Source organism: Pyrus communis, chromosome 13 (assembly GCF_963583255.1).
Source record: "Pyrus communis chromosome 13, drPyrComm1.1, whole genome shotgun sequence".
In the NCBI taxonomy this organism is placed as follows: Eukaryota; Viridiplantae; Streptophyta; class Magnoliopsida; order Rosales; family Rosaceae; genus Pyrus; species Pyrus communis.
This window is the reverse complement of record NC_084815.1, coordinates 6405688-6422451: the sequence shown is the minus strand read 5'-3', so window position 1 is coordinate 6422451 and position 16764 is coordinate 6405688.

The window sequence follows — 16764 nt, the reverse complement described above, 5'->3', positions numbered from 1 at the left end:
AATCGCCGTTTAAAGCTGGGAGATTTTAAATTGGTCCTAATCTTTTAAAGATTTTAAATAACACGTACTTTTAAAATCTCAATCCACACATTTTCTATATTTTTTATTTATTTATTTTAATTCTTTTAATTTGATTTTCGATTTTACCCTACATTACTTTTAATGTCTACAATCTTGAAAAACCCATTAAGTATGGTGACATAAATATGGGTAAATATTTATAGGGAGCTGTAAAGACCTTTTGTGCTCTAGAAGCAAGTAATCTTTTACTCTCGAGTCTAGCTCCATACAGAATCGGTGGTTGCTTTATCAAGTCAGCCATTTCTTCGACCTTAGACTTTTTTCCTCTTAGTCTTAGCAAGATTCTTCAATTTTTTTTTTTTTTTTGGGTAATTCGTGGATAAAAGCCTCATTAATCTTTCATTTGGAATTGATTTTGCTGACGAAAAAAATTGGAGGGATTTCTGGTAGATTTGTTTTCTTTCCAGATTTCCTATGAAACAAATAGCATAGCAAATGTTACAAATAGCATCTTTCTTACTTCTTTTCAACAAAATAAAATTGTTGTTAAAGGCAACAAGTAATCCTTTTAAAATACAACATAATAGTTGTGGTTATCACAGTTCATATCTTGAATATCATAACAAGAAATAATCTCATGTTCTTTTTCTAGAATTTTAACCATGTCAATGCAAAGTTAAATAATTCTAAACATAGCATCCAAACATATATATCAGCAATTGCCTCCACATCTCAATCAAGCACAAAAATATGTATCAGCATAGTCCAAAACCTGTATATCATAATAAAATATACCAAAACAATTAGAAAAGATATATAAATACGTCCTATATATTCAAACTCCCATTAAAATACTAATGATTAAAGGTGTAGTCTATTTGCAAACTTTAGTTGTTATACATACAAGAGAAATTTCAATTGAGGGAACATAAATTAATTTCAAGTCCCAACCAAGATGAACATGATTTAAAGTAATGCAGCTCTATCATTGAGTTCGCAGGTCCGACGGTTGTGGCCAACAATGTTACAAATGCTACATTTTCAAGAGTTCTCAACTATCTCAAACGACGAAGACTCACGCTGTGTAGAGTTAGATTCCTTTCTCTTCTTCGACTTTGTTGGACGACCTCTATGAGCTTGAAGGCTCAAGAATTAAAGGAAGAGAAGACAAAGAAACTGGGATAGCTGCCTTTTGGTACCTTCTTTTTCAAAAATGGGCATTTTTTTGTACTTCAATTTAAAATCTGCCAGAAGATCACTTATTTCATCTCTATCACCATCCAAGTTAACATCACAAACATCACTAAACGATCTTGTATCAATCCTCCATTGCTCATGTACATCCTTCCATTGTAATTCACTTCTCATTGCTCTAATCATGTGTGCACAAGGAAGGCCCATTGTTTAAAAAAAATGGCCTTTACACCGAGATAAAAAAAATCAGTGGATTTTGCTAATCCATATTGTTTATGTAACTCATCCAGTGCAAACATAGATACATGAGTAACAAGTTCTTTAAAGAAGGGAATTCGAAGTCTATGTGACACACGAATCTTCTCACTTGAGACTCGAACTTTGATTTCTTGAAATTGATTTTCAATAGCAAGAGAAATCTTTTCTTGCACCTCATGAAGGCCTCCAATTGAAACTTGAAGATGCTTTTTTAACATTGTATGTGCACCTTCTGCTCTTGAACTAACACAATTACCAAAGTGCATAACCTGCTCAGTCCATGCACTTACAAATTTTTCTTTGAAAGGTAGCCATGTAGCTGTAATATATTTAAGAACAGAATTATTGTACTTGTCCTTGTATTTTACTTCAAAACAACTTCAAGCTTCATTGAATGATGATTCATCAGGAGACTGTATCAAACTAGTCCAAGTGGATATGAAATTAACCCAATCATCTTCATTTTCAAAATGAGACTTACAATTTTTAAGAATATTTTTCTCAATATGCCAGACACATAAAATATTTGTAGTTCTAGGGAAGACATTTTCTATAGCTTTCATCAACGCCAATTCCTTATCTGATATAATCGCCACTGGATGATTATCAATTCGCAGGTGTTTACTAAACATTGTCAGTGCCCATACATAATCCTCTTCCTCCTCCTTTTACATGAAGGCAAAACAAGAATAAAATGATGTGTTGAAACTTGAGACCCCAATGATATCCAACAATGGCATCTTGTACTTATTAGTCTTATAGGTGCAATCCATTACAACAACATTTGAGTAGCTCTTAGTCAATGCAATTGAAATGGGATGGGCAAAGAACAAATGAGTCAAATGACCATTCTGATCATACTCAATGTTATAAGTGAAACCACCTTGACCAAGTTCGTCCAACAAGGCTTGAACAACTGTACTGCCTCCTAAACTCTGCTTCATTATCTTATACCTTTCATTATAGACACTTTGAGAAATTGCTTGAAGATTAGGATTACTTTGACGAAGTGAAGAAAGAATCTGGCGAGGTGGTATACTAGCCATAGTCATTTGTTTAATGCGCAAGATTTCATCTTCTGAAAACCGACGATAATAGGGATGCCCAGACATGTCAGCTGAAGGATCATGGTTATGTGACAAATTTTTTATGTCCACCTTCCAAAATCCTTCTTGTTTCTTCTTTCCCCAAAGTTCAAAAGGACAATTTATCAATCGAGATGCTGTTTTCCTTTTCTTGTCCTCTAACGAAAGATTGTTATTTCAATAATTACCTCCTCTATCACAACCAATGATAACATATTTATCAGCCTTCGAACTCCGAATCACAGTTGCATACCCTTGCTTTAATGCAATTTCACGAACAATACCAAGGAGGTCTTCCCGACTTTGGAAGTTCTTTTCAGTCAAAGAGAGCATTGTGTCGTGTTCACTGATCTCTACTTGATTACCTAGATAAAAATAAACTTAATTTTATAGCATGTGAACCATTTCATTTCAACATAATATACAGTAACTTACTAACAATGGAAGCTATCATACTAGTTAATAAAACAAAAGAAGTTGGTCGAATGAGAAGTCAATTGATAAGGGAGTAGAACTGACACACCCCGACCGAGATCAGGGCGTGCTGGCTGTCACACGAAGGTGACGTAACCATGTGCAAGTGCGGAAGCTAATAAAATAGTAATATAAAAGTACGAATAATTAAAAACTAGCATACAAAGTACTAAAACAAGTGCTAGCGTAAGTGAGATACAAATTCAGAGCAAGACTACAGCAGTCCAAAAGAAAAGTTGCGACAAAAGTACACCCGAAGGTGACCCTACGCTGGTGAGTATCTGTCAGAAATGCCGGAAAAGCCCTCTGGGAAACCACCGAGACTGCTAAGCAACTAGAACCTGGAGGGGCGCAAAACAAAAGCGTGAGTGGGCAAAAACAAAGCTCTTTGAAAATCATTTATTAAAACACATTCTAACCCCTCGCCGTAAAACCTGTATACTTCCCAGAAAATAACATATGTACGTATGTATAGATATGCCAATCATGCTCAAGAATATGCCATGTCAGAAACTCATAATGGAAATGCAAGTGCTCAGGTATAAAGCATGTCGATAACATGTAATCTGGCAGCCGGAGTCACCTAACGTGACCTGTACGGCTGCATATAGAGCTCAAATCTCAAACTCAATAACTGAACCTGCCCACGAGTCGGAACCACCTAAAGTGGTTTGTACGACAGGCCTGGGTGTAATACATATGTACGCTCTAGTGCTACGATCACGTGAAGGCTGTGCGAATAATCGCGGGTCACCTACGAGTCGGAACCACCTAATGTGGTCTGTACGACATGACTGTGCACCTAACTTGGATCCAAGCTGAGCGTGTGGTGCGGGAGGTGAACATCACGTGAAGGACTGTGCCCTACTCTGGGCGGGAGCACTAACACCGGGGGTGCAGGTTATGAGCTCTCTAAGCATCTCAAACTACTACTGAATGTAAATATGAATAACACTTACCTGGCACTTACCTGTGCGTCCACAGCACCAAATACGCATATATAAATGTATGCCACTACTAATGCATGTGATGATGCATAAATGATAAGAATATGGTGCATGGCATAAAACAATAACCCTTTTTAATCTATTTCTGGGAATATAAATGTATATAGTTATATACGGAAAACCAAAAGCCCACTCACTGATAAGTGGAAGGGTCGTAGCCCCCCTGTCTCGAGTGACCACGCTCGTCCTCGAGGTACGTATCACCTATACGCGAAATAACTACAAAAACGTTAATTTAAAAGTACATAACCAACTTCTCGTAATAACTTCTCATACATTGCTCAAAATGGACAATTGAATATACCAACGTGCTCTACACAACTTCAGGATCACAACCATATTTTTAGAAAAAATTTCCTCCGCCGCACGCGCCCCCACGCGCAGGCACGTGCGGTGCACACGGACGGCGTCAACTGACGCCGTGAGGAATATTACGTTATTTCTAATGGATTCCGTCAACGGCGTCAGGAATATTCCGTCAACTTTGACGGAATATTCCGTCTTCTTCCCCGTTCAATCTCCGGTGCCGTCGCCGGCGCCGGAAAACTGGAAAACTTGCAACCTACGTTTTCTCACTCGTTTCTCCACCATTTTCACGATTCTTGCACTAAAATGAAGCCCTAGACTAGTAGATCAACGTTTGACCACTTTTAAAGCCTAAAAATTACGAGATCATACCTGTCTCCAAACTCAAAAACCGGCCAACTTCGAACCAGGCTATCCCGACGTCCAAATTTGTCCAACGAAGTACTCCGAGAGTCCTTGGGACACCACCAAGCTATCCCAAAAACGTGCTAAATAAATTTTGCATGAATAGTACTCACAACTGCCATTGTCGAATCGACGTGAAAACGACGGATTTCTCACCTGAAAATGGTATGATCGTGCTCCCCTCGACCTCACGAGCTCAACTGTGCCCTTGGTTCCCTCGATCTGCTAAGGTTTGGGTGAGTTGTGTGTTGTCCGTACGTTTACAGAAGGAAGAAGAAGAAATGGGAGTACAGGAGAGAGAGACAGGGAAGAGGCAGAGGGAGAAAGAGATGACAGTGTGTGTGTGTGGCCCAGCACATGCCAACACCACACAAAACCACCAAACGACATAACGAAACAAACTAGGGGTAGAAAAGTCATTTCACAAGTACGTTTTAATAATCTCGGGACGGGATGTCACAAGAACTCATTACATGAAAAGTAAATCAGGGTAAAAAAAAACAAGCATTCAAAGGGCAGCAACAAAAAAACTTATTCATGAAATTGCATTGCACCAATAAATAAATTTGTCTACTGGAAAACCCCAATTCTAATCCATGAAATTTAATATCTAATTCATGCTATTAAGATTGAAATACAAATATGTTCAAACTCATAATGAAACACCTATGACACTCAAAATAATTAAATGAGTAAATAAAAAGAAAAAAAAATCATGAGAAGACATACCATGAAAATTTGATTCAAGAGAGTTAGAAAGATTACTCAAGTCTGACACTTCTTTCAATTTTGCTGAGACTAAGGGGAAAAACGTTTGAGGATGAAGAAATGGCTGACATGATAAAGCAGCCACCAATTCTGTATGGAGCTAGAGTCTTTTGCATATATGCTCAGACTCGAGAGTAAAAGATTACTTGCTTCTAGAGCACAGAAGGTCTTTACAACTCCCTATAAATATTTACCCATATTTATGTCATCATACTTAATGAGGTTTTCAAGATTGTAGACATTAAAAGTAATATAGGGGTAAAATTGGAAATCACGTTAAAAGAATTAAAATAAATAAATCAGAAATATAGAAGGAATGTGAATTGAGATTTTGGGAGTGTCAATAACAGCTCCCTTTAAATAATTATTTAATATTTAAAAAAATTGATTCTTGTTAGGTTTGTGTGATGATGTGGACAATTATTAAAGGGTAATTGCTTAAAATGACCAATTTTTTTTTTTTTTAAATTTTAGGAGTGAAATAGGATAAATTGGCCATGCACTTCAAGCACAAAAACAAAATGACGAAAATACCTACATATAAAATGTACAAACTCATAGGTGATGTTTCATTTTTCTAATTTTGAAGAGAGAGTTGTGAGCTCTGGGTTTTTGGGTTGACTCAGATCTATGAGCATATCATGTGCATGTCTTGCATGTCACTAGGAATGGATGATTTTTAATATGATTTCTAGAATCTAGGTTCAGGTTAAAGATTTGTAAACTACAGATTTTTAAGAGATTTCCAGATCAAGGCCCTTAAATGTCTCCCAACACCGTTAATTGCATGATACACGTCCGCCACAAAACCGATACATGCTCCAAATATTGCATCAATAACCCTAATTTCTCACAGTTAAAACAAAAATCCCAAATTAAAAAATTGAAAGCTCCGATCTTTGTCGTGACACTCAGAATTCTAAAAAATAACCCATTGCATCAATAAGACAAGGGCTATGAAAAATAATAGGATATAGAGAGAGATGAGACTGTGGAGGAGTGCTGGTGGGATAGTCATAGTTGTTCCTTGGAGACCTTCATGGAGGACGCCCGTGTGCTTAGCTTCCAACGTCAACACAAAGAAGTTGCGTGCCCAACTCGGTCAATATTCAATAATATTGAAGCCTGGAAAGATATTTATGGGTGTAGGAGGATTGGATGTTTCTCTCTCTGTCATTTTCTTTCTCTACAAAATGAGAAATGGGAGTTGGAATTTCTAGGTAACCCATTTATATGGAAGGGCAATTACGTCATTTCAAGGTATAGAAAAAAAAAATCATATTTCTGTCCTATTGTTGTACATGGAGTGTGCATACTTTGTGCATATTCGGTTTGTCCTATTTCAGTCCTAAAATTAAGAAAATGGGTCATTTTTTGGCAATTTCCCATTATTAAAGGGGTTTTTATTCTCAAGTCATCTATAAAGTTTTGATTTTCAAATTGACGCAATTTAGTTGAGCAAATTTATGACTTAACTTGGTTGAAAAGAATCAATTTGAAGAATTAGAGATCCAAAAATGACAATTAGTAGATACCAACTTTAGTATTTGTCCACCTGACCATTTATTGTTAGAAAATCGTCACTTAATGTTGGTTAAGTCATCGGTTAACGTTGGTGACCTAACAAATGTCTCATTTTTCCTTACTAAGTAGTTTAAGGCAATAAATGCCTAAATTTTCAACGTTAGGTAGTTATTTGAAATATTTTTAAAGGTGAGACTAATTTGAAACACACTAAAAATTTGGGTAGTTATCCGTACTTTGGTCTTTGAGATTTGAAATCAATAGAAGTGGTCCCTTGAGATTGTCCACCATCAATCATTTTGGTCATTCGGTAAACCTGGTAATTTCTTGAACGACTTGTTACATACAACACGTAAACAACACAAAAATAAGGGTTTCGGGTCAACACGATAACTAATTAGATCGTCACCGGGGTCACACCATAAGAACCTGTCAATAACGGGTCTTTAATAGGTTTACACAGGTGACATGCGTATAACCTGTTTCAACATGTTAAGAAAAAAAATTATTTTGATGATTTTAATTTTTCAAACTAGAAAAAAAACTTACTATAAAATACAATAGTCATAGTGTATATGTGTATATTGTCTATTAAATATGTATTATTGTATTATTATTCTATATAAATTTTAAAAAATAAAGTTTTATTTGTTTATATATTTTTAAAGTATACTATAGGCAAAGAGAGTGAGATTAAAAAATTATAAAACACATTAAAAATAAAAATATCAAGTAATTTAAAAATACCAAACACATTAAAAAAATTAAAGTGCAAAAAATGTAAAGAAATATGCCAACACTCATGATCACATCCTCCACGCTTTGAGAATGGGTACATCGTCGTTTGAATTTTTAAAACTATAGAAACCCTCATGAAGTGCGACTCCCTTTATTTTGCATATCCTTGAACATTTGATATTTTGTAGTAACTCTTATTTTGGGGTATGTAATACTTGAAAGACAAATATTTTTTATTTTTATTTTTATTTTTTATGTTTTAAAGTAATATTTATGTGACAATGCGATATGCATATACTAATTTAGTATTATGATTTCCATTTTTTAGGTCAAATTATGTTTTTCATTTTCATTATTTATTGATTTAAAATATATTACTTTAACGGGTAACGGGTTAGGTCATATTACTTGATAATATTAACGGATCGATTTCAGGTCAGATCATATTACCCGTTTACATTAACGGGTGTTACACGATACTACTTGTTAAGATATCAGGTATGTCATGAAAATAATATGAACATAGAAAACACGACACGAATGTTAGGTCTATCATTCGGTGAAAAATTATGTTAATTAAGGATCAAAATGACAAAATTACCCTCAATTTAATAAATAATAGGCCAAAATGATTTGACAAAATTTTAGGGTATTTTTATCATTTTATCCTTATTTTATGGAGATTTTTAATGGAATGACCAAAATGATTGATTGTGGATAAACTCATGGACCAATTTTATCGATTTCAAATCTCAGGGATCAAAGTGAGGAGTTATACAAATCTCAATGACTATTTTGACTAAAAAGCCATCTTTTTTTCCTAAAAAAAAAAAGTCCATTTTAGATAATACATATATTCTTGAAAGAAAGAGCCCTTGTTGTCCAAGTGAAAATAAAAGTTTAAAGAAAAAAAATAAGTTGCTGACTATCACTCTCTCTCCAGTCTCCAAAAAAAAAAAACAGTATTTAGCATTACTTAAAAAATAAGTTGCAGAATCTCAACAAAAAACACCAACTGCAAAACGATGGTCGCCGATGATAGCATCAACGTTGGAGGCTAGGGTTTTGGGGTGATTGTGAACCCATAACAAGGTCGCGTGGAACAAGTCTTCATGTGCTTTCCATGTATGCAGTTTGCTAGATTGTAGATGAGCTTGACGGAGGGATAGTGGGACTAGGCTACGGAGAGAAATTTGCTTTAGATATGTATGGGATGCCTGATCCCCTAGTTCTACCTTGAAATACAAATCAAGGCAAGGGTTGTCCTACTTGGCAACAAGATGATAATCAGTTGTAGTAGAATACACATCCAATGATGATAATCTTTGTGTAGGGTTTTTGAGATATGGAAAATTAGAAACAATAATTCTTGAAAAGTTTTTGTCTACTGTAAATTTCCACGCAACAAGGGTTCTCCCAATTTTCATAATAGCTTTCATCATCTCTCACTTAACGTACGACAAAGATAAGATATAAGAACTAGACCTAGAGGGCTTGGAGTTGGAAAAAGGAAAATGGGAATTGGGAAGAACACATTGCTTTGGAGTTTTTGATGATTCAAGTTTATTTTCAAAGTGTTTTCTATCTATATTTTTAATAATATTTTTGTTTATGATTGTTCGTAACTAATTTTCTTTTGCTACGGTAAAGCCACAAGCCTTAACAACAATATGTCCAAACTAGGTAGCTCATCAGAGCAGCTTACTCCAATCCAGACTATATAGCGGGTCAAAATAACCTGATTCTTAGACTATCCTCGCATCCCGACTCTAATCGTCTGAGCACCATGTGTTGTGAGTGATAGGATTTTTACCACTTGCAAAAATAGGGATAAAAACACTTTAAATACTTGCAAAAGTACAAGGTAATCATAGTATAGCAGCTCTAGCAAGTTCGTTCTCCATAGAGATTGAATGAATAATTTATGTCAAATCAAATCTTAATTAATTACTTAAAACAAAGTTTTGCAAAAAGGTGATTTTGTGATTTCAAATAATAAAAACGAATTTAATAGAAAATAATTAAATAAAGTGACACAATAAAATAAACTAAAAGAAAACAGTTTTTAAAAATTAAGTTGTAAAAGTTTAGGGTTCAGCCGTCACCTTAACAATCCTATGTAGTTCTTCCAATTACTTATGAATTACACATGCATATTTGAAGGTTAGTTTTTCTAATATATGCCTACTTGGACCCCTAACATAGAGCGTATATCAAACATGTAATCCGTCTGTGGTATTCAGATCAAATCTAAACATGCATGACTCATTAATTTTTTTAAACCTTTTGAAAAACCATACAACCCTTAAGACGTGGTAGTCATCCTAAGTGAACTTGCACATATTAATCACAAGAAGCTTTTGTCAATTTCAGGGACCAACCTCCGATCAAAATTGCATCAAATTATTTTTTTTTAAATCCTAATGGTAGCTAAGCATTAAGACAATTAGATAGTTTCAACCGGTGACTAATAATTCAAACCTGCATGCATAATATCATAAGTAAATTGAAGGCTTACCTTTCATTTCCTTTGTTTTACTTTTGGAGGAGATCTTAACAGGCGTGGCGGAGATCTTGATGGGGGTAATATGGACAACAAAAGCTTCATTGGCGGGCTTTTTCCCAGTCTTGTCTACCTTTGGAGTGAACACCTTATCTTTTTTAAGGTCGGTGATCGGCTCTTTCTTCTCATGATTCGCAATACTCAACTCAATGTCATGGGATCGAGTTGCCAATTCTTCAAAAGTTATTGGTTTTATGCCTTGAAGGATGTAATGTAGCCCTAAATGCTTGCCTTGAACACACATCTCAATGGCAGAGGTTTCAGAAAGCTGATCTTTGCAATCCAGACTTAATGAACTCGGACTCGAGGTTGGTGTACCAGTCAAAGGCATTACCTCTTAGCGAGTGCACGAACTGCTTGACGAGGTAGTCTTCCTCCGTCCCAGCATTGTTGCAGGTATCAATGAAATGGGCAATATGTTGTTTAGGATTGCCTTTTCCATCGAATTGCATGAATTTGGGTGGCTGATAAGCCCTTGGCATCCTCAAGGCGTCAATCTTTTTAGATTATGGCTTTGAGTACAGCACGGAATCATGCGAGCTTCCTTCATATTGCACCTTGATCGTGCTTGTGATCATTTCTTGTAGCTATTGGATAGAGAGAGATCCCATGAGCATCGCAGCTCGGTCCACGTTTAGCTTCTCCTCAGCTTTGTCCATCAGAGGCTCATCATATTCGTCAGTTTCCTTCTTTGGTGGATTAACTTTCGGGTCAGCTTTCTCGTCATGCTACGCTTCTAGACGATTGACGAGTGTAGCAATCTGCAAATCTTTTTCCTCCATGGTCCTTGTCAACCTTGTGATTGCTTCACTCATTTGTGGCTATCTGATTGAAGTCGCACCAGTAGTCATGACTTGCATGGCTACGAGATACAAGCTACTGCTTGAGTTAGCATCGGAAGTCAACGACTCGGAGTACCTCATCAGGCTTTTTTTCCCTTGGCACCCTTAGCAAGGCCAAGGTGATCACGGGCTCGTGCCTCGGGTACTCTTGCTTCTCCAGCAAAGTTGATGTAAGGGTGGAAGACACGGTAGAAAGAGCTCTTACCTTGCTTCGAGTTGTGACGCCCAAAGTGCCACCACATGCAACAAAGATGTTTTTATTCTTCTCATTGCTTGCGGGAACGGCTTGATCTTTTCTTGATGCCATGTGTGTTTCTTGTGGATTTTAAGATAGAGATGAGAGGCAGAGAGGTCTCACCGAGCATGCTAAATTTGTAAACATGAAAATTATGTAACGAATGAAATGAGAACACGTGTACAAAGTAGATTTGTATTAATAAATTTGTAGGGTTACAATCTCTGTTTACAATTTTCCTCTGATTCAGTTTTCAAATTTGATGTAGATGCGTAGGTTGTTGATCTAAGGGTCGCGATGACTTGAGCAATTGCTTCAAGTTTTGAACTTGAAACAACGCGTGGATAGTCTTCACCTCAAGTTTAGGGCTGCGGCAAAGGTAGTGTTAATGTAGGATTTTGTTCAAGGGTTTTGGCGACTTGATGTTGAATTGAACGTTGTTACAAGTTTTAAGCTTGCAACAAAGTCTTGAAGGAATCAACACAAGTGCTTGTTGATTCTTCAAGGGAGTTCTTCCGCTTTGGTTATGTGTTATTCGAAAAGAGTTTTGGCAGCGTATTAATCTTCAAAGATTTGGCAGATGTTCTTCTCAATGTGAGAATTTCGGCCTTGAATGTAGAAATTGTCAACCCTTTTGTGTGTCTTGGGACCTTGTATTTATAAACTTCTCAAAGTCATGCCTTTGAATGGATTTGGCCTTAATTTGTGTCTTGATTCATTCATAGGAGAATTTAGGCATGTTTTATGTCTTAATTTTAGCCACTTTCCCTTGTTTTGGTCGAAATCTATAGGTTTGTTGCTTATTTTGGGAGCAATATTCAATTTTTGCTTGTTTTGTGAAGATGCTTTAGCTTTCTTTTCATTTTTGGGAGCAATTTGGACCCCTTGCCGATTTTAAGGGATATTTCCCCCATTTTGCCAAATTTTGGGGAAGTTTTAAGCTTATTTTGCTTGATTTGTGCCACATGTTGTCCATTTATGATGAGTCATATGCCACGTGGAGCTTTGTAATGCATCATTTGTATGCAACAAAATTTACATGTCTACAAGAAGATTTAACTCTAGCAGACTTATTCGTTCTGGTAGATAAGCTGCAATTTGGTACTAGGCTTAGTGACCAGACAAGGCACCCAAGTAGCCTCGAAAAGAATCGGCAGTAGCGCAAAAGAAGGAGGACGAGAATCAACACAAGAACAAAAGAAAGCAAAGGCCAAGTGTATGGACTTCAGATTCAACAGATCAAGACATTACACTTTAGCTACTTTAGCTCTCATTAGTGCAGTTAACCTACTTTAGCTCTCATTAACTTAGAAGATGGGCCTGTAAAGCACAATCATAAACCGAGATGAGGTACTCACCGGATTCAACGGACACAACTCGACTACCATCAGCAATATTACACTTGACGTGAGAACACCGCCAATTATCTCAAAGTAGATGTTCACAATAGTAAGCGATCCGTCTCCCTACAATGAGATTCTAGGGCGACCTTGGCTGATAAAGCTGGATGCCATAACCTCCGTCAAGTATCAAAAAATCCAATTTCACAGATGTACTGTGCAAGTACTGAAAGAGTAAAAAAAGAAAACCCTTACCCCCCGTAGAGGCTACCAAGGTCCAAAGGGACGATGAAGCTACCAAATAGCAATTACAGCAGACGAATCAAGAATATGGTGTCTAAATCAATGCGATAGTAGACGAGATGTGATGGAAACTCGAAGAGGACGTCGAACACATTATTTTTATCCGTAACAGCTAGAGAAGACTACTAGAATCGGCTCACATCTGAGCCCGAAGGAAAAAAAGGAACTCACAGCTTTCCTTAGGGAAAATCGTGACATCTTTGCATGTTCACCTTTCGACATGCCCGACATCGACCCTAAGATAGCTTGCCACAAGCTGCATATCGATCCCGTTGCTAAACCAATGATCCAAAAAAGAAGACATTTCGCACCCGAACGAGTGGCAATCATTGAAGCGGAAATCAACAAGCTACTGAAGGCCGAGTTCATAGAAAAGGTAGCACACTCAGCATGGCTTGCCAACGTCATACAAGTAATGAAGAAAGAGATGGGCAAATGAAGAGTTTGCGTGGACTACATCGACCTCAACAAAGCATGCCTGAAGGATCCTTATCCAGTTCCCCGAATCGATTTACTAGTAGATTCAATTTCCAGGAACTAGCTGCTTAGTTTCTTGGACGCATATTCCAACTACAACCAAATAGCCATGCCGGCCACTCCCCTATAAATAGCTTTATTATCGCACTAAAAAGCTAAGTCATTTGCTTCCCACAAACTCCTAAACACATTTTTTCATAATTCTAGCTTTGTCATTGGAGATTCTTCGGCCAAAGGCCCCCCCAATTCATCATGGGTGGGTGAGGCTTTTGGCCTTAATCTTAGGTGTTATTATTTTGTAGGTGCATTTTCGTCAAAGGAGAAGACGGTGGAAATTTCCATCCACACATATCATGGAGATTTATCTCTCCTACACGCCCCGCCATAGGCTTACTCGTTAAGAATGTAGTCCAAAGTAGCACACATCACATCTTCTTTTTTAAAACCACACCCGTGATTTGAATATTTTTTTTCCTAAAGATATGTAGGTAGTCCATCATGAATTCACACCCACCCCAAACAATCCCCGTTCACCCCTTGCTCGTGTTCATGGAGGATTTCAATGTTTATTACAACCATCCGCAATTGTGCGCAAAATTGGTTCCATTACCTTAGTTGGACAAGTGCTCCACCATTGTCTTCTAGTGAATCTCAGCAACGATACCCACATTCAAATCATCCACATAGAATAAGATGATGGGTTGTCATACTTGCTAACAAGATGATGGTCACTTGTAGCAGAATAAGGAGCCATGGATGATATTCTTGCGGTAGGGTTTTTGAGATATGAAAAATCAGGAGCAATAATTTTTTAGAGTTTTTTTGGTTTTCTGCAAATTTCTCCAGAATTGAAGATAGGATTTTCCCAATTTTTCATAGCAACTTACATCATCTTTCACTTCACGGACAACACTATTAAATAGAACTAGACCTAGAGGCTTGAGGTTGGAAAAAGGCAAAAGGGGCCTGGGCATAGGATGCATCCGATTCACAATCAACTGATCAAGGGTGGTTTGATTTAAAACGAGCTCATATTAGAAATGGGTAAAACCAACCCATTTTCAAACAGTTGGATTTTTAGGCTTTTATTGATGCAAAGACCTAATTTCCTCTCTAAGTTAAATTGCATTAGAATATATGGAAATTTATTATAATATAAAAAATTTGACATTACCTTTCCTTTCTATGGGAGATTTTTCAGAGTGTTCAGAACACGGAGTGGTACATTATGTGTCACTATACAAGCAGTGAGATACTTTAGTTGAAAAATTGTACACAACGTTTTACTATACAAGTAGTGAGATAATTCTGTTAAAAAATTAACAACTTCAATTATAAATCTTCTCCCTATTTATTTAATAACATATAGTGTACCACTCGTATACTCACAATGAAAATTTTCTCCATTTTCAGGACTGTTTATAATTCGGTTGAGACAACAATAAACCCAAGGCCACTGACTTCTAGGCTTGTGAATTCATGTCTTAAGTGAAATTCCTCCACTTGCCTTCTGTGGAATCGTGATTCTTGCAATACCTCATTTAAAAAAAAAAGTTAAAAAAATCTCACACATACATAATTAGTTTGTGTTGATGTATGCTATGAACGTAATGACGCTGATTCTGTACACAATGAATACTTTGTGACGAACTTCTGACTCTCAAAAAAATTGTTAGGCCACCAATGTATAGGACATGATTCATGGGGCAACCATTGCTAATTTGGAACTGTCATACTTATTTTAATAAGAAAACTAATGAAATGGAATTGAAAATTTTGAGTCTTAACGATGAGGACAAAATAAAAAGGGTAAAGTGAATAGTACTAGGATTGACTTTTAATGTAAAAATATGATTTTTCGTTAAAATGAATAGTACCAGAAACTTTTCGTTAAAATTCCCTATTTTAATTGGTTGATATATTTAATTGTAGTAATGATGATTAATTAAAAACCCCGCATGTATTGAGGGAGAGATACTTTATATAAAGTATTGTCTGGCTTCCAAATTGATGGGGACAGAGGTGGATTATCTGCCCTCTCATTTCCATACTCTTTTCATGCCTCTCTGTATGTGTTGGTTTCTAAAATTGACATAGTTCTCTAACTTGTTTTGAAATTGAATCAATATAAAACCTTTTCTAAACACAAGTGATATTAAGAGAGTGCAAAATCGAACTATTAGGTTAAGAAGTCTTTATTTTTTTATTTTTTTTGTGGTGTAAGGAGGTTAATAGTTTTTCTATTGTCATTTAATAATTAGGACAGTGTTCCTGTTCCTTTGCACCAGAGTTCGGAGTAGTTTAGTAAAAATGTTATTGACAAATCTACTCTTCATTTGCACTAAAGACCGAAGTAAAAAAAAAAAAAAAAAGTATTAGAACATATTGAAATCATAGGGAACAAACATATAATGAGTGTTCATCTAAGTATTTAACAAGTGTTTTACATTTCATTGGCAAAATAAAATGCAAAATGAAACTTATTAGTTTTTTTTATCTAAATGAGAGTCGCAACCTAGACGGGTTAATTTAGGCAAACTAGGTGGGCTAGGTGGACCCCTAAGCGGGTCGAGGCGCACTTACTTAATTTTCAAACGCCTAGAGACTAATTGGGACGGTGACCAGCCGCCTAATGCCTAGACAGAGCCTAAGCGGCGCTAAGCGGGAATCTTTAGAACAGTAATTATACTCTACCCACCGGCCTCCTGCAGCCTATAACTCAATACAGTGTAGAATCACCTCCACACCTCCATGTTCTTCACAGTTTTTGGTCGACTCCTTCATCCCCAATGCTTTTTACAACACGAATCTTCTTTTAATTAGTTGTATAGTTGAGATTCCTTGTACATATACTCTCACCTACGAACCCTCTACTTCTCCACTACTTGGGCAAACATATCAACGGGTTAGTATCTTCACTATTTGATCATCAAGAGATTAAGAATTAGTTACACAAACTAAAAAAGGATTGAAAAACGATATGATACAAAGAAAGAAAGTTCGTTGGATTTAGACATATTCTGTATGACATATGAGAAGTTTCTTTTGACCAGATATCATACAAGGCTTATAAGCCCTTCTCCAAAATGTCGACACCATTTAGAAAATTGACACGTTATAAGTACCCTAAAAAAATTCATATTGCTCGCACTACTCTTCAAAGTATAATTTTTCCTACTTATATTTTAAAATAAGGTTTTGTTTGGTGTAGAAGAATAGATTGG